The 18,444-nt window shown below is 42.1% G+C and overlaps 1 protein-coding gene across 3 annotated transcripts in view; it reads left to right on the forward strand.

The window, feature by feature from the left end:
• The first annotated feature begins 953 nt into the window (after positions 1 to 953).
• SCAP (SREBF chaperone) overlaps positions 954 to 18,444 on the forward strand; it is a 98,289-nt gene continuing 80,798 nt past the window's right edge. For 2 of the 3 annotated variants that reach the window (XM_055558554.1, XM_055558556.1), the window contains exons 1-2: positions 954 to 1,085; positions 6,586 to 6,664. The gene's annotated coding sequence lies outside the window, so the exon portion shown is untranslated. The remainder of the gene's footprint in view (positions 1,086 to 6,585; positions 6,665 to 18,444) is intronic. The other variant, XM_055558555.1, reaches the window with a different exon arrangement.

The following is an 18,444-nucleotide window of genomic DNA, read 5'->3' on the forward strand; positions in this document are numbered from 1 at the left end:
GTTTCAATCCCCTCTTTACTCTGATACTCCTCAGTCTTGAGAGAAACAGGCATCAGACAAGAAAGGGAGTAACATTTTGGCTAGAGAGGTTAATCATAAACTCCACAGAGGAACTTGGTTTTAGGGTGACTTGGTTTCAAGCACCTGGCACAGAGTAAACGGTGGACATAGATATTGCTATTACAACAAAAGTGTTCCATGTAGAAAATGGTTGTGTGCCCGTGAGCAAATGGAAAAATCTCAACACCCTAATCCTTCACCCAGAGGTGTCCACTGAGCACACATCAGCATCACTCTAGAATCCTTTCCTTGGATTTTTTTAATTGAGCTCAGTCTGAACCTTCTCTTAAGAACATCTTTCCACATTAGTATTCATAAAACATCCTTTTAAAGAGAAGGATGAAATGGTAGGATAGCATCACCAACCCAATGCACATGAACTTGAGCAAATTCCGGGGGATAGTGGAGCCTGACCTACTGCAGCCCATAGGGTCGCAGAGTCAGACACGACTTAGCAACTGAACAGCAACATCGTTTTCAAAAGGCCTTAGAGAAAGTCACTTTCATGGACATAATTTGACCCAACTGCATTTGTTGCATACTTCAGCTGCCTTTTAATTTTTCGCTGTTATAAAACAGGGAACACGGGCGTCCTGTGAGTGTTCTTGCTAATATACCCTGGAATGTTCTGTTAAAAAGCTTCGGTGCTGTACTCAGGGCTCTGTCCCAGCGTGACGCTCTGCCTCGCCGGCCCCGCCCGGACATCTTCCCTACCAGGGAGTCGTTCGGCCCGGCGTCCGCCAGGGGGCGAGCGGGAGTCGCGGGCGGCAGGGCTCGACCACGCATGCGCGCGCCGCTGGGAGCACGTGCGAAGTGCGGCGGGGGCGGGAGCGGGAGGGGAAAGGTAGGAGGTGAGAGGTGAAGGGGCGGAGAGCTGCGCGGGCGCCGGGGAGAGAGAAACAGGGAGGGAGTGAGGGAGGGAGGGCGCCTCGCCCCGGACCGCGCGGGCCGGGAGCGCGCACGCCGCGCCCCGCCCCCGTCCTCCCGTCGCCGCCGCCGCCGCCGAGAAGCTGTTGCCGCCACAGGTACCTCCGCGCGCGTCCCCTCAGCGTCCGCCGGCCGGCCCGGGCCTCACGCTGCGCGGCCCGCGGGGTTCCGGGATGGGGGCCGCGGCGCGCCGGCGTGGGCGCTGTCCAGCAGCCGTGAGGGCCGCGCCGGGAGACCGCGCCGGAGAGGGGGCCGGCTTGCCGCGACCCCACCCTCACCGCGCCCGCGCCCCTGGCCGGGCCCACCGCGCGCGCCCGCCGCCCTCCTCCTCGCCCCCCGGCGACCGCTGGCCTGACCGGGGGTCGCGCTGTTGCGCCCCCGGGGCCCCGCTGTGCCCCGGGGAGCTGCAGATTCTAGAACCTGCTTTTGGACTGTCTGGGTGTTGCGGGGAGGGGAGAGCACGCTGTCCGCACCTGTCTCTTCTGTGAAATGTGCTTGAGAGGCAACACGTAGCTAGTTGCTTCCCTGGGTTCTGCCTGGTGTCTAGTTTTCTGTTTCCCTCACAAATCAACGTGCTTACTACCGTTGCCTCTGTTTATACTCTGGGTGGGCTTATCACCCCAGTGTACCATGCAGGAGCCTGAAGTCAGGATGGTTGTGCAGGTGGACATGCTTTTGGCCGTGGTGACTTTCCCTGGTCGTCTCACTCACTGCCCGCACCCTCTGTGGTGATAGAGCTGGGCGACTAAACTCCTGGGGATTTTGCAATGCGTTTTGTGAAGAGGACTTAGTAAAGGTTTATTTCACGATGCTAGCTTTGAGGGTGCTTCTGACCCAACGTTTGTGAAGTTGGGTTATGGAGTGTCCTTATGGGGGTGCTGCCATCTTAGGGTATCGAGCTAAAAACTGAAGCTTTTGTAAGGGAGTCAGGGGCAAGGGTGTCCGGTTGGGTGTATTTTTAGGTGTTCTCTAACTGACGACTTGTCTATAATTTTATGTTGATGAGAGTTTTAGGTGTCTCACACATTTGCAGCATTTCCTGTGGGGGACACGTGATGTGAAAAATGTATATTAATATATCTCTACAGTCATTCTTTCGGTGGTTTGTTGAAGCTGAAGTAATTCTCATTGATTATGAGCTCCTCTGGTGTTTGAGAGACCCCGCTTTTCTTTTGCTGTCGTGGTAGAAACAGCACCTCTCCCTGTGGTCTCCGTGCGGTGGTCTCCATGCGCTGTGTCATTACTGGTTTAGGTCTCCCCCACCCCCGCCCCGCCCCCTCATCTGGATTCGTCTACTGTCCGGAGATGGGTATGAAAACTCTACTACTCCTAGTTTATGACAGCGGAGGATGAAGATTGTGGCTTGCTTGAAGAATTCAAGCAGTTATGAAGAAGTCACCTGTCCAGTTGGGAAATGAGCCATACCTGTGGCGTTTGGTACATAGGCATTTATTAACATTTGATGGTAGGCTTTAGAGGGTGCTTACTCTTAGTGTGCACTTGAATGTGTCCCAAGGACTGTGGAATAACACTTAGTTTATGTGTTATTCGCTTACCCTCACCCTCGGTGGCCATTTGGTTCCCAAGTGTTGGAGAAGGAAATGGCAACCCACTCCAGTATTCTTGCCTGGAGAATCCCATGGACAGAGGAGCCTGGCAGGCTACAGTCCATGGGGTCACAAGAGTCGGACACGACTTCGCGACAAAGAGAGAGAGTGTTAGTTTTACTGACTCTGACAGGCACTTCGTGTAGAGTTTGTATCACTCCCATTGAACGAATAAGAAGACTCCTCGCTCATAGAGAAATGGAGTTGCCAGGGTCACCCAGCTTGTCAGTGGGGATCAGACCTTCAAACCAAGTCTGCCCGACAGCACTGCCTGCTATTTCCACAGGAGAGGGTAGAAGTGAAAGCTGCTCAGTCGTGCCCGACTCTCTGCGACGCATGGACTGTCCAGTCCATGGAATCCTCCAGGCCAGAATACTGCAGTGGGTAGCCGTTCCCTTCCCCAGGGGATCTTCCCAACTCAGGGATCAAACCCAGGTCTCCCGTATCGCAGGCGGATTCTTCACCAGCTGAGCCCCAAGGGAGGCCTTCCACAGTAACATATTCCCTTCTTGAGTTGGCTGCTGAAACAAAGTTCAGGTGACTTCTTTTGCTTCCTGAAGTAATAATTCTGGGTAAGATATTTTATTGAGCACTTGGGCTATCTAGAGTCTCTGCTGAGTGCTCTCATGGCAGCCTATCTCTCTTAACCATCATAATAACCAGGAGAGATGACCCTGTTATCACCCTCTTTACTCATTAGTTTTAGAAACGTTTTCTGACTGGCCCTGGGTAACCCGGTGAGTTAGGAGCCGAGCCCAGTTGCAAATCCAGGTTTGTCTGAAAACAGAGTCCATGCTTTTATGCCGTTCTTGCGTCTGCTGGCTTCATAGTCTTCTCCACTACCCGCCAAATGAGAGGTAGCAGAAGACGATGTTGGGGTGAAGGGAGGAGCCCAGAGTCACAGGCTTGAGTCAGGGATGGTCGAACTCAACAGGAGGGAGATATTCATTTGACCTCTGTATTCCATAGCTTCCCCCTTGACTGGTCTGGGACACAGCTTGCAGGCCTGCTGGGCTGTGCAGTTTTGCAGTAGAGTCCAAAGAGGGTGTGTGTATGCATCACGGGGGCACATGGGTCTCAGGGAAAAAAAATAAAGCCAGTCTTTTTATTTCAGCCTTAATTTTGTTTTTTTTTTGTTTGTTTGTTTTGTTTTGTATTTTATAAGTACAGTTGGTATTATCACAGTAGTTCAGTTCAGGCACTCAGTCGTGTCCGACTTTTTGCGACCCCATGAACTGCAGCACGCCAGCCCTCCCTGTCTATCACCAACTCCTGGAGTCTACCCAAACCCATGTCCATTGAGTTGGTGATGCCATCCAACCATCTCATCCTCCATTGTCCCCTTCTCCTCCTGCACTCAATCTTTCCCAGCATCAGGGTCTTTTCAAATGAGTCAGCTCTTCGCATCAGGTGGCCAAAGTATTGGAGTTTCAACTTCAACATCAGTCCTTCCAATGAACCCCTGGAACTGATCTTCTTTAGCATGGACTGGTTGGATCTCCTTGCAGTCCAAGGGACTCTCAAGAGTCTTCTCCAACACCACAGTTCAAAGGCATCAATTCTTCGGCACTCAGCTTTCTTTATAGTCCAGCTCTCACATCCATACATGATTACTGGAAAAACCGTAGCCTTGACTAAACAGACCTTTGTTGGCAAAGTAATGTCTCTGCTTTTTAATATGCTATCTAGGTTGGTCATAACTTCCCTTCCAAGGAGTAAGCGTCTTTTAATTTCACGGCTGCAGTCACCATCTGCAGTGATTTTGGAGTCCAAAAAAATAAAGTCTGACACTGTTTCCACTGTTTCCCCATCTATTTCCCATGAGGTGATGGGACCGGATGCCATGATCTTCGTTTTCTGAATGTTGAACTTTAAGCCAACTTTTTCACTCTCCTCTTTTTCTTTCATCAGGAGGCTCTTTAGTTCTTCTTCACTTTCTGCCATAAGGGTGGTGTCATCTGCATATCTGAGGTTATTGATATTTCTCCTGGCGATCTTGATCACAGTAGTACATACATATAATTTTTGCACAAAAATTGGAGATATGTACACACATATTGGGGATATGTACTTGAGTTTTTGTTGTTGGGAGTTCATAAAAACATTAAGAACCCCCTGGTTTATTTAATACTCAGCATTTTCTGAATTCATAAAATATGTAATGTGTCATGCTAACCCTTTGTTCCTAAGTTGGAAGTCTAGTGAAGTTCAGTGTAATTCTACATAATCAGGGTATTTCATATTAATAACCAATTATAAATTATTTTAGAAATTGTATTCTGAGTGTGAAAGATTTGGTTTTTCAGTAGCCTTTATGTTGCAAATATAGTAGTACTCTTTACCTTTGAAGCTATAGTGACTGATATAGCCCTTTAGAAGTTAAAGCTTTAGGAATTCCCTGGCTGTCCAGAGGTTAGGGCTCTGTGCTTTCATTGATGAGGGCCTGGGTACTTCAGGAAACTAAGGTACCACAAGCTGTGTGGTGTGGCCAAAAAAAAAAAAAAAAAAGAAAAGAAAAAATTTTGTTGAACCTCTTCTGTTTTTTTTCAGAGTTTAACTTTTTAATTTTATATTGGAGTATAGCCAAGTAACAACATTGTGATAGTTTCAGGTGAGCCGCAGAGGGACTGGCCATGCATATATATGTATCCATTCTCTCCCAAACCCTACTCCCATTCGGGCTGTCACATACTGTAACATTGAGCCGAATTCCACATGCTATGTGGTAGGTCCTTGTTGGTTATCTCTTTTAAATAGAGCGGTGTGTACATGGCCTTCCCAAAGTCCCTAACTTTCCCTTCCCCCCTGGCAACCATAAGTTCATTTTCTGTTTTGTAAGAAAATCCATTTGTATCATTTCTTTTAGATTTCACATGTAAGGGAGGTCATAAGATATTTTTCCTTCTCTGCGTGACTTACTTCACTCAGTTTGACACTCTCTAGGTCCATCTGTGTTGCTGCAAATGACATTATTTCATTCTTTTCAATGGCTGAGTAATATTCCGTTGTGTTTATGTACCGCAGGTTCTTTGTCCATTCCTGTGTTGATGGGCATTTAGGCTGCTCCCTGTCTTGGCTGTTGTAAGCAGTGCTGCAGTGAACACGGGAGCGTGTATACTGTTAGATTATGTTTTTCTCCAGATATGTGCCCAGGAGTGGGATTGCAGGTTCATATGGTAGTTCCGTTTCTAGCTTTTTAAGGAACCTTCATACTGTTCCTCTTATTGGCTGTATCAGTTTGCATTCCCACCAACATTGTAGCAGGTGAACTTCTATTTTAAACAACTTAATTGAGTTCGAAGCCCAAGAGACTAATCAGTGTATACAAATATGGCATTTATAATAGTTGTAGTTGTGGTATTCTGCAACCTTAGAATATTTTCATATCATCTAAATGTTGAAATTGTAAGCATGTTGATTCCTTATCACTTTTTACAAACTAGATTCTTTAGTTCATTCCACTGCAGTGGTTAGTACATTATTTCAGAATGAGTGGTTTCAGAATTGTATCTAATTAAAAAAATCTTTGTCATCTTCCAGCTTATTTCACAATTGAATAGATTAGTGTTCTTCAGGAGTTTAGGTTAAAATAACAGAATGGGTTTTGAGCAAGAAATGTAGTTTCCTAATTATATAAGCTGATAGTATCCAGATGAGACAGTATTACTTCATACCTAGGTTCTCAAACTTAAGTGTGAGTTGAAATTACCTGGAGGAGTTGTTTTAACCTCACCTCCAGAATCTGTAGGTCAGGGGTAGACCCTGGAATTTGAAATTCAAACAAGTTGCTCAGTGGTGCTACTGTTGCCTTGCATGCTTAGTTGATAAGTCGTGTCTGACTCTTGTGACCCCATGCACTGTAGCCCACCAGGCTCCTCTGTCCATGGGATTCTCCAGGCAAGAATACTGGAGTGGGTGGCCATGTCTTTCTTCAGTGGATCTTCCTGACCCAGAGATTGAACTTGCTTCTCCTGTGTCTCCTGCATTGCAGGCGGATTCTTTACTGCTGAGCCACTGCTGCCTGAGGGAACCGCAGTTTGAGAGCCCTGGCTCTAAAACCAGAGCACGAGGTCAGTGTTTTCATGTTTCACTTAGAATCTCATCAGCATTGCCTTAGTTTTGCCAACCTCGGGCAGTCCTCTGAATTAATGATGACTCAACTTACCATTTTTCAGCGATATGATGGTGCCAAAGCAATCATATATTCAGTAGAAACCATGCTCCAAATTTTGAATTTTTAATCTTTTCAGGCCTGTGATATGTTGACAGCCACACTCCCGTGATGCTGGACAGCGGCATTGAGCCCAGCTCCCAGTCAGACACGTACTCATGTTCAGTTCAGTTCAGTCGCTCAGTCGTGTCTGACTCTTTAGGACCCCATGAATCGCAGCACGCCAGGTCTCTCTGTCCATCCCCAACTCCCGGAGTTCACTCAGACTCACGTCCATCGAGTCAGTGATGCCGTCCAGCCATCTCATCCTCTGTCATCCCCTTCTCCTCCTGCCCCCAATCCCTCCCAGCATCAGAGTCTTTTCCAGTGAGTCAACTCTTCGCATGAGGTGGCCAAAGTACTGGAGTTTCAGCTTTAGCATTATTCCTTCCAAAGAACATCCAGGACTGATCTCCTTCAGAATGGACTGGTTGGATCTCATGTGGGTGACCAACTAATACAATTAGAGCCATTCTGTATTCAGACAACCATTTTTTCATTTTGGTATTTTGGTATTTTTCAGTATGGTATTCAGTAAGTTACATGAGATATTCAACACTATTATAAAATAGGCTTTGGGTTAGATGATTTTGCCCAACTTTAATGTCAGTGATCTGAGTGCATCTAAGGTAGGCTAGGCTAAGTGATGACATTCAGCAGGCTGGGTGCAGTAAATGCAATTTCGGCATTGCAGTGTTTTCAGCTTAGGATGGGCTTATCAGCATGTACCTGGAGGAGGGCATGGCAACCTGCTCCAGTGTTCTTGCCTGGAGAATTCCACAGACAGAGGAGCTTGGCAGGGTACAGTCATGGAGTTTCCGAGAGTCGGACACAACTGAGCGACTAACACACACACGCGCGCGCACGCGCGCATCAGGATGTGCCTCCACTGTAAACTGAGGAAGATCTGTGCGTATCTGGCTCTTGGTTTTAGTCCATTTCTTTCTTATTTGTAGATAATGTCATAATTATATTCTCAACTGTAGTGCTGTTTTTGCTTTCCCTGCAGTTTCTAGGTTGAGGAATTAGAGTTGTTGTTTTAATTCGAATCACTCATCTTCTTAAAAATTGATAAGCTCACCCATATGCGCGCACAGAATTTACATTGTCTGTAATCCCAGTGGTAACCACCTGCAGGGTTCTTCTCAGGCTTCTTTCTTGCTCATTCTTATTTTCTTTCTCTGTGTAATGGGTTCATACTGTTCTGTATCCATTTTCTGTGTGAACATTTTTTTCATGTATAAAACTGTTGTAGAACATTTTTGATTTTTTTTTAAAAAACATGGGCTCTCATTTATTTTGATGTTTTTCAGTGGCTTTCCCTTTGAGCAGCCTTGTCCAGTCCAGCCTGCTACATGTGGCTGTGGGCTTCGTTTGCACCTTTCAGAAGGCTGTGCTGTCACTCACAAAGTCTTCAATCATGGTCTCTCTTTCTCAACAATCTTCAGTAGCTCCCCACTCTTATAATCTGCCCCAGGCTGGCACATCCACCCCTTCTCCCCTCTGCCAGGCAGTGTTTATGCTGCCTTATCTTTATTTTTTTTTTTGTAAGAGGCCACTTGGATGGAAGAATTTTTAAAATAAATTTATTCATTCATTTATTTTTGGCTGTGTTGGATCCCCTCGTTGCAGTGAGTGAGGGCTACGCTCCAGCTGCCACGTGTGGGCTTTTCACTGTGGGGGCTTCTTTTGTTGCTGAGCACAGGCTCCAGGGTACCCAGGCTCCAGTAGTTGGGACACATGGGCTCAGCAGTTGAGGCTCTTGGGCTGCAGAGGACAGGCCCAACAGTTGCAGTGCACAGGCCCAGTTGCTCCATGGCACATGGGATCTTCCCACACCATGGATTGAACCCGTGTCTCCTGCATTGACAATTGGATTCTTATCTATTGAGCCACCAGGGAAGCCCTGTGCTGTCCCAGCTTCAGGGAGCGATTAGTTCTCATCTTTCAGGCATGAGCCCTGGTTGGGTTTGACATTCATTCTCAGTTGTCCCCCCAGCAACAGTGACTGTTAGGAATATCAAGACCTGCCTTCAGCAGGCAGCAGAGAATGTTGCATCTCATATTCTTGTCAGGAGGATAAAAGCTGTCCTGAACTCAGCTGTGGTAAAGGATGTCCATGGGGTTGTTCTGGCACAGGCTCGGTGCACCTGTTCCAGGCAGTGTTTTTTCTTTGAATGAAACTGGATCATTAGCATATTTCTGGCCTCCTTCCGCTTCACACGGCCCCATCAGCTTGTGTTAAGAGCTGTACAAGAAGCCTCCAAGAAAATCTGTGAGTCCAATTAGAAATTTCCTTCAGGTCCAGTGCCTGGGAGTGGTCATGCCTCTTCTGAACCATTGATTTGATTTTGTTTAAACCATACTGTGAACTGTGTCAGAATGGTTCTCTCTTTGCCTGGGTCCCTAGGGAGCTCATAGTCTCATTTATATTGAGAGTTCTCTGGCTTGTGTGTTCTTCTGGCTTATAACATTGTTTTTTTTTTTTTTCTTTTTTCTTTTTAATGGCTAGACATTTTGCTCTTTCTCTCAAATTTTACCATAAAAAACACATTTCATGTCTTTTCTAAACATTACAGTGATTACATTCTTGTCTCCAAATCTGTCTTGCTATTCTATATCCTTTCATTTTTTTTCATACACTTGAATCCCTCTGAAGCCTGCTTTTGCTTGCCCCCTGCCATTTCCTCATTGTTTTTTGTTGTTCCAGTTTTCTCTTGTGGTAAATATACAAGTTTCCATATTAACCATTTTAAGTGTACAGTTCAGTGATATTAAAAAACATTTATAAATTTTCACAACATCACCACCATACTTTCTGTGATGTGGATAGTTGTGTCTGACTCGGCGACGCCGTGAACTGTAGCCCACCTGGCTCCTCTGTCCTTGGGATTCTGCAGGCAAGAATACTGAAGTGGTTTGCCATGCCCTCCTCCAGGGGATCTTCCCAGCCCAGGGATCAAAGCCAGGTCTCCCGCATTGCAGGCAGATTCTTTACTTTCTGATCCACCAGGGAAGCCCAAGAATGCTGGAGTGGATAGCCTATCCCTTCTCCAGGGGAGCTTCCTGAGCTAGGAAGCGAACCGGGACCTTCTGCATTGCTGGCGGATTCTTTACCAGCTGATCTACCGGGGAAGCCCATTCTCTCTGTATCTCTCCTCATTTTGCAAAACTGAAACTCTATATCCATTAAGTAGTAACTCATTTTCTCCTCTCCCAAGTACCTGGCAGTAACCATCCTAAATACTTTATATAACTATGATTTTGACTAAGTATATCATGTAAATGGAATTATACCCTGTTACTCTCTTGTGACTGGTGTGTTTCATGTAGCATAATATTCTCATGTTGTAGCATGGGTCAGAATTACTTCCTTTTTAAAGCTGAATAATATTCTGTGTATACCTCATTTTGTTTATCCATTCATCTGTTGATAGACATTTTTATTGTTTCCACCTTCTGGCTGTTGTGAGTAATGCTGCTGATAACTTGGGTATACAAATATTGGTTCAAGTCCTTGTTTTCAGTTCTCTTGGGCCAGTATGGAAGTGGAATTGCTGGATTGTATGGTAATTCTATGATTCATTTTTTTGGAACCATCAGACTGTTTTCCCCAGAGGCTGTACCATTTTACATTCTTGCCAGCAATGCACAAGGGTTCCAGTTTCTTCACATCCTTGCTAACACTTGTTGTTTTCTCATTTTTTGATAGTAGCCATTGTAATGCCTATGAGGTGATTATCTCTCTTTGTAGTTTTTATAAAATATTTTTTTGGTGAACAAATTTCTTAAAAGATCACTTAAAATCAACATAGAAAATGGTTGCATAGTACAGATCTCAACTATTCACTCAGAATACATTTTAAGAATAATTTTCTTTTATTATATATAAACATTTATTTTAATAATACTCTTTATCACTTTAACTTACATCATTCCAGTGTGAAAATGTTTCATTGAAGAGAGAATATTTCTTCAGAACTCTAAATAAAGAGCTTTACCGATCAAATTTGCGGAGCACAGTCTTTAGAAAAATGAAGTTGTTCATTTTGCGGTAATGCTTCCCCTTTAAACATCTGCCAGTTTGTCACAGGTTTCAAGTACAAGGTGCCTAATGCTCTGAACGTGTATGTAGTGTAAGCGAACCAAAGCTTTTCTCAGATATCAATTCTTTGTAAGTCCTACAAATTTGTGTGAATGTATTTGTTGTATAAAATAAATATTTTTTCCTGTTGTTAATTTGTAATATTCTATAAAACTCAGATATATTCATATCTATCATGGGCAGCTTATTTTAGCATTTTACCTGTAAAAAACACTGATCTATATACTTAAAATGATTTCTTGAAAAAACATTTTCTGTAATATAGTCCAGCATTTAACAAATAATACAATTAAAATTTATCCCTTGATCAGTATTCAGATTAAGAGTAATTTTCTTAATGTTTGCAAGTGAAGACTTATGACCTGAGATAGGATCCGTTGACAGCATCATACACTGATTCAGAAAGATATCTTCAGTAACTAAGGCGGAAGTGGAAGTGTACTCTAGAAGATATGAGCCTAGAAGAGAGCAGCATTTCTAAATCTCATTTTACATGTGTACTTTGAAATTTATTATAGCATAAGCAGTTTAACAATTAAATATCATAATCACAGAGTTGACCTTTTTTTTTTTAATATTCCTGAAGTTCATGTACTCAATTTGACCTTAAAACCTTTTAAAAGTATTCATAATTTAAATGGTAAGTACTCATATGTACACCCATGGCTGATTCAGGTCAATGTATGGCAAAACCCACTACAATATTGTAAAGTAACTAGCCTCCAATTAAAATAAATAAATTTTTAAAAAATGGTAAAGACTGCCTTAAATTTGTGCTTATACAGTTTATAAAATGGATGAAAGAGACAACAAAGCAGATGTCTAATAAATTGATGTAAGGTTGCAGCAATATGTATTTAAGTATACTGGCATCTGCTTAAATTCACGAAGAAAGAAATGATGAGTCTGTATTCTGAACCCACAACCTAGTATCGATTGTGTGTGTGCGCTAAGTCTCTTCAGTGTGTCCAACTCTTTGTGACCCTATGGACTGTATATAGCCCACCATGCTTCCAGGCAAGAATACTGGAGTGAGTTGCCATGCCCTCCTCCAGGGGATCTTCCCCACCCAGGGATTGAACCCGTGGCTCCTGTGGTTCCTGCATTGCAGGCTGATTCTTTACCTCTGAGCTGCCAGGGAAGCCCAGTATTGATTGTATATTGTCTCAAATTACTAGCCCTCTGCTTCACTTCACGTTGCTAAACCCTGCCTTCCTAAATGTTTATAAATGGTCAGGAGTCTGGATTGACACAGTTCAGTGGTGAGTTTTTGTTTTTGTCTTTTTAACCCCAGCAGCTGTGGCACTAGCACTGTCCTCGGTTCAGAGCAAGTTCTGTTAATATTTCTGAAGTGTTTTCCGTGGTTGCTATTGACTCATTGTAATTTCAGTTTGCATTTCCCTAGTGATCAGTAATGTTGAGCATATTTTCATGCTTTTATTAGCCATTTGTATATCTTCTTTGGGGAAATGTCTGTTCAAGCCCTTTGCCCATTTTTTAATCAGATCACTTTTTAAAACTTTTTATTTATTTGTTTTTAAACTTTTAACTTCGTATCAGATTTTTCAGTTGTTGAGTTCTAGGACTTTTCTTTATATTCTAGATATTAATCCCTTGTCAGATATATGATTTGTAAATATTTTCTCCCATTCTGTGGGTTGCCTTTTTACTCTGTTGACAGTATCTTTGTGTTTTTGGTCCATGCTGTACAACCAGGGATCTGGGGCCTCGGAAGTGAGTATGCAGAGCCGTAGCCATTGGATCCCGGGAAGTTCTCTGTTGATAGTTTCTTTTGATGCACACAATTTAAAAATTTTTATGAAGTTCAGTCTGTTTACGTTTCATTTGTTCCCTGTGCCTTTGGTGTTATACCAAGGAATTGTCAAATCTAACATGAAGCTTTTGCCCTTTGTTTTCTTTTAAGAGTTTTTATAGTCTTAAGTTCAGATCTTTGATCCTTGTGTATTCATTGCTGCTAAATTTTGTAAAGGGGTACATTCTGAAAAAGCCTTGTACATTTCAAAGGATTTCTCTGCCTATTAATGTTTATTATCATTAAATTGAAATATACACAAAAGCAGAGAGTAGTGATCCATTGTGATGTATCACTTAGTTATGTCTCATCCTTACCAATACTTATTTCTTGGCTACGCCACACAGCATGTGGGGTCTTAGTTCCTCAACCAGGGATCGAACCTGCACCCCTGCATTGGAAGCGCAGTCTTAACCACTAGACTGCTAGGGAAGTCCCTTTTATTTTGTGGGGGGTACTATAATAATTGTGCATTCACATAACTCCCAGAACCAGACTGAAAAGAAATAGTGCATTGATTATACATATACAGAACATACATACAGTGTATGTTGCATATAAAGTAATAACAGCGATTTCCCTCCAAATTCCTTAATACATTTTCTCAAATAATATGTCTTAGTTTTTAGATGAATTGCAAGCACAGTCATGTGTCCTGACACTTGTTATTTTTCTTTTTTTTAAGAAATAAGAGCCGACCTATTGGGTGTGAAGTGATATGTCATTATGGCTTTGATTTCTATTTCTGTAATGATTAGTGATGTTGAGCAGTTTTATGTGCTTTTTGATCATTTATATTCAATGTATCTATTCAAGTCCTTTGCCCTTTTTTTTCTTTTTTTGGCCATGCAGCGGGCACATGGGATCTTAGTTCCCTGACCGGGGATCAAACCTATGCCCGTTGCATTGGAAGCACAGAGTCTTTCGGACCCCTAGGGAAGTCCCTACTTACCCATTTTTGAATCGAGTTTTTTGTTGTTGCTGAGTTGTGGCAGTTCTTTCTATATTCTGGATATTAATCTCTTCTTAGATACATGACTTGCAAATATATTCTTCCATTCTGTGGGTTGTTCTTCACTCTGTTGATAGTTTTCTTTGAGGTACAAAAGTGATTTTGTTATCTGTTGTTGTTGTTGTTTTTCTGTGCTTTTGGTGTCACATCCACAAAATCCTTTCAGAATCAGTATCATGAAGGTTTTACCCCTGTTTTTAAGAGTTTTATTAGTTCTAGTTCTTTGTTTAGGTCTTTGATTGATTTTGAGTTAGTTTTTGTATATGATACAAGGGTCCACTTGAACTTTTTTGTGTGGGGCTGTCATGTTTTCCCAGCACCAGTTGCTGAAAAAACTTTTACCAGGTGTCCCTCTCATCTCTTGGCTCTCTTTGGCACTCTCTCCCTCACAAACAGGTCTTCTGCATGTTTTGTGTTTGGAATGCAACCATCTTCCATGTGGTGTTTATATTAAAAGCTCTTGAGACAGTAATAAAATCTAAACTCATCACACCTTCACTTTTGAGAAAACTCTCAAGAAGCATGGTACTTTGCAGAAGAACACACTTCTCTCAGGAAGCCACAGGCAAGAGGCTTCCGTTCTGTGAGGTCTGGACATACCCATGTGTGGCTGAGAGCAGGAGTCTGGTCCTGGCCATGCTTCTGAGACCAAGGCTGAGGGCACCCTACCTCTGGGCCTGCAGTCTTACGAAATGACAGGGCTGCCCTATTGAACTCCTGTGTTGTTTCTAGCTTTAAAACAGATTCTTTGCCCATGTTCTTAGCAGTCAGTTCAGTCCATTTGTTAGTCATTGCTGACCACGTCAAGAGGGAATGAAAATGTAGGTTGCTGGTGTTGTGGAAGAAAAAGTCTTCAATGTATCTGTTGATGCTGAATTGTGCAGAGGGGTCAGCATCCTGTAATGGTTTTTTGCGATGATCATCACAACCGTTTAACTTAGTCTTCCTTCAATACGAGTATTGCTGCGCCATCCCAACAATTATCCTAATTGTGGCAATAGTCATCCTCTTGAATATGATGTTTTCAGGCTTCAAATTCTTTGAAATCAGCTTTTGTTCGTTAACTGAAACTCCTTTCTTTTTTCAGTACTGTTAATTTAAGTCTGCTGAAAATCCTTCCAGCTTATTTGGGTAATTTTAATGCTTAGAGAAGCAGAATTTCCTGTCCTGATCATTGATCCACTTTCCAAATCAACTTGCCCTCCAAAGATGAATTCTTTGCACCAGTGGACTAGTTTAGCACAGTAAACAGACCTATAGTGACTTTCCTTTTGGCCCCAAAGGAGGTGCTGACCACTCTAGGGAACACAAAGGTGATTCAGCCGTGACCTCCCAGGAGGGACTGCAGTCAGTCAGGGGAGGCTGGGAAAGTCAGAATAAACACAGGGCCAAGTGGAAATACAGTTACAGAAGCTCAGAATAGAAGGCTGCTGCTCCTAGAAGGAGGCTTTCATTTTTTTTTTTTTTTTTTAATTTTAGCTTTTCAGGGCAGTACTGTATTCACATAGCACAAAATTTAAAAGGTACAACAGGGTATACACCAGAACGTTTCCCTTCCATCTTGCCCCTGGCCACCAGATCCTTTTCCCAGAGGCAGCCAGAGTTACAAGTTCTCAAGTGTCTGTTCAGGCCTGTTCTGTGCATAATACAGACGAACACACAGAGAGCTCCTTTCTTTTACATGAAAAGTAGCACACTTGCTCTTTTCTCTGTTTGTGATAGATCATTGTCAATACGGAAGAGCTTTTTATTGTCTTTTACAACTGGAGAATATTCCATTGTCAGGATGTACTTTTATTTAGCCAGCGCTCTATGGATGGATATGTAAGGTGTTTTACATTTTGCTAATGCAGACACCGCTGAGGCGCGTTCTGTATACATCAGTCCACGCATGGCCAAGGGTGTGTGTCCATTCACTTACCTGAGGCAGGAGCGCTGGGAGGTGAGTATGTGCTTCTGTGGTTTTGATAGCTCTTACAAGTTAAACCTCCGTAGAGGTTTTGTCCACTTAGGCTCCCAGCCAGTTTGGCAGTGCCTGTTTATCCACACCCTCACCAACACTGTGATATCTCACAGTTTGGACTTTGCCAGTTTTTTTGTTTGTTTTTAAATTTATATATTTAGCCGTTTCGAGTCTTAGTTGCAGCACGGGGGATCTTTGTTGCATCATATGGTCTCTCTGGTTGTGGCTCAGTGGCTCAGTGGCTGTGACTCGCGGGCTTAGTTGCTCCGAGTCCTGTGGGATCTAGCTTCTGGACCAGGGATCAAGCCCGTGTCCCCTGCATTGCGAGGCAGATTTTTAACTGCTGAATCACCAGGAAGTCCTGATCTTTGCCAGTCTGTTAGCTTAAAAAAACTAGATTTTTTTCCCCCAAAACTTCTTAGTTCATCCTGTAGCAAAGTTAAGGTTTAAGGGCCATTTTAGTTTTCTGTGAAGTCAGTTTGTATCCTTGGCCTGTTTTTCTACTGGGCTTTGGTGTTTCTTAATTTTGTAAAAAAAAAATTATATAGGAAGAAACTTTGCATTTTGTCAGTGATAGGAATTGCAGTTATATTTTTATAGATTTTAAAATATTTTTTATTGATACTTAGGATGGTTTTGTCATGAAAAAAAAATTGATTTTTAATTGACTTTTTAAGGCTTATGGGTTCTCTGTCATACATAGAAAGATATTCCCTGGTAGAAGTGTATGAAAAATTATCCTGTGGTTTCTTAAAGTACTTTTTATGTTTCATTTTTTACCTTTTATCCATTTTTTACCTTTTTACCTTTTATGTTTCATTTTTTACCTTTATCCATTTGGAATTTTTTTTAGTGTGAAGTGTGGGTCCAATTTAATTTTTCCCAATTGGCTGCTCATTTGTTGAACTACCTTTTATTGAACAATTCATCTTTTCCCCACTTCTTTAAATATCCTTTATCATTTACTATGTATGATGTACTTTGCCACATATCATGTATATTGGGTCTATTTCTGGACTTTCAATTGTAGATATTAATCCATGTTTTAATGTGTTGGTATCATATTGTTTTAGTTACCCTAGTTTTATAGCATATTTCATGTTTGGTAAAGTAAATTCTAATTCATTATCTTTATTTTTCACAACTTTCCTTGCTGTTTTTTGTTTTTCTTTATGAACTTTAAGACAAGTTTGTTTGTTGAAAGTCCTGTTTGTTTTTATTGGGACTAAATTACAGTTTTAGCTTAGTGTAAGAAAAGTGACATTTTGATGATGAATCTTCCCTGCTAAGATTACATGGCTTTCTCTCTGAGTTTGGTTTTAGTTTTGATGGATTTCTTAATACACTTGGATTTTATGCCAAGTGTATTCTCAGGTCTTTCTTGTTTGTTTTTAATGCTGAAGCATTTTCCTTTCTATCTACTTGATGATGATGTATGTGGAATTGTTGATTTGTATATATTAATTTTCATCATCTTACCTGATTTTTAATTAATTGTGATAGGTCTTCAGTTGCTTCTCTTGGATTTTTTAGGTTTATAATATTATCCACAAATAAATGTTTGCTCTGGTTGTACACCTGTGTCTTCCTTCTGTTGTCTTTTGTGATGGGTGGCTCCTCCACAGCAGTGGTAAACACTGGTGGTGAGGTGCGTGGCTTTGTTTGGCCTCTGACTTTGGTGGGAAGTCTTCTAATGTGTTCCCACTGCACTTGACTTTAGCTTTGAGATTGAGAAGGATGTAAATATGTGGTTGATGTCTGTATCTTACTGTATATTTTTAAATGTAAATATGTATATAAATATTCAAGCTTTTGTCAGTTTAATTAAAGTGTAATTAACAAAATTGTGTTTATTTAAAGTATACAACATGGTAATTTGACATATATGTATTTTGTGAAATAATTACCACAGTCAGGTTAATGAACACATCCATCACCTCAGTTGCCTTTTTTCTTTTCCTTGTAGTGAGAATCCTTACAGTCTGTTCTTTCAGCAGTTTTCAGGCACTCACAGTATTGTTGACTGTGGTCACTGTGCTGCATGTTAAATTCCCCAGAGCTTATTCATCTTATCAGGGAAGGCTTCTGCCCTTTGACCAGCATCTCTCCATCTCTCCCAGGCCCTGGTGACCACCATTCTACTCTCTGTTTCTGTGAGTTGGACACTTTTTTTTTTAGATTCCACTTATGAGGGTGATCATACAGTATTTGTCTTTCTGGCTGATTTCACTTATTATTGTGTGCCCTAGATTCTTCCACGTTGCTGCAAATTTCAGAATTTCCTTCTTTCTTGTGACTAGTTAATATGTTAATACACACAACCCTACCTTATCTGTTTATCTGCTGATGGACAGGTAGGTTGTTTGCATATCTTGGCTATTGTGAATAATCCTGAACTGAGCCTAGGCATCCAGATAATCTCTTCAAGAAATGATATCTTTGGATGTATGCCCGTAAGTGGAATTGCTGGGTCATATGGTAGGCTGATTTGTTTTTTTTGTTTTTTTTTTTAATTTTTATTGGAGTACAGTTGCTTTATAGTCTTATGTTAGTTTCAGGTCCACAGTGAAGTGGATCAGTTATATGTATATCCACTCTTTTTTAGATTCTTTTCCCATATTTAGGCTGGTACAGAGTATTGAGTGGAGTTCTCTGTGCTCTACAGTAGATCCTCATTAGTTGTCTGTTTTATGTATAGTGGTGTATATATGTCAATCCCAATCCTCCAATTTATCCCCCTGCTCTTA

Source organism: Bubalus kerabau, chromosome 20 (genome assembly GCF_029407905.1).
Source record: "Bubalus kerabau isolate K-KA32 ecotype Philippines breed swamp buffalo chromosome 20, PCC_UOA_SB_1v2, whole genome shotgun sequence".
Classification (NCBI taxonomy): Eukaryota; Metazoa; Chordata; class Mammalia; order Artiodactyla; family Bovidae; genus Bubalus; species Bubalus kerabau.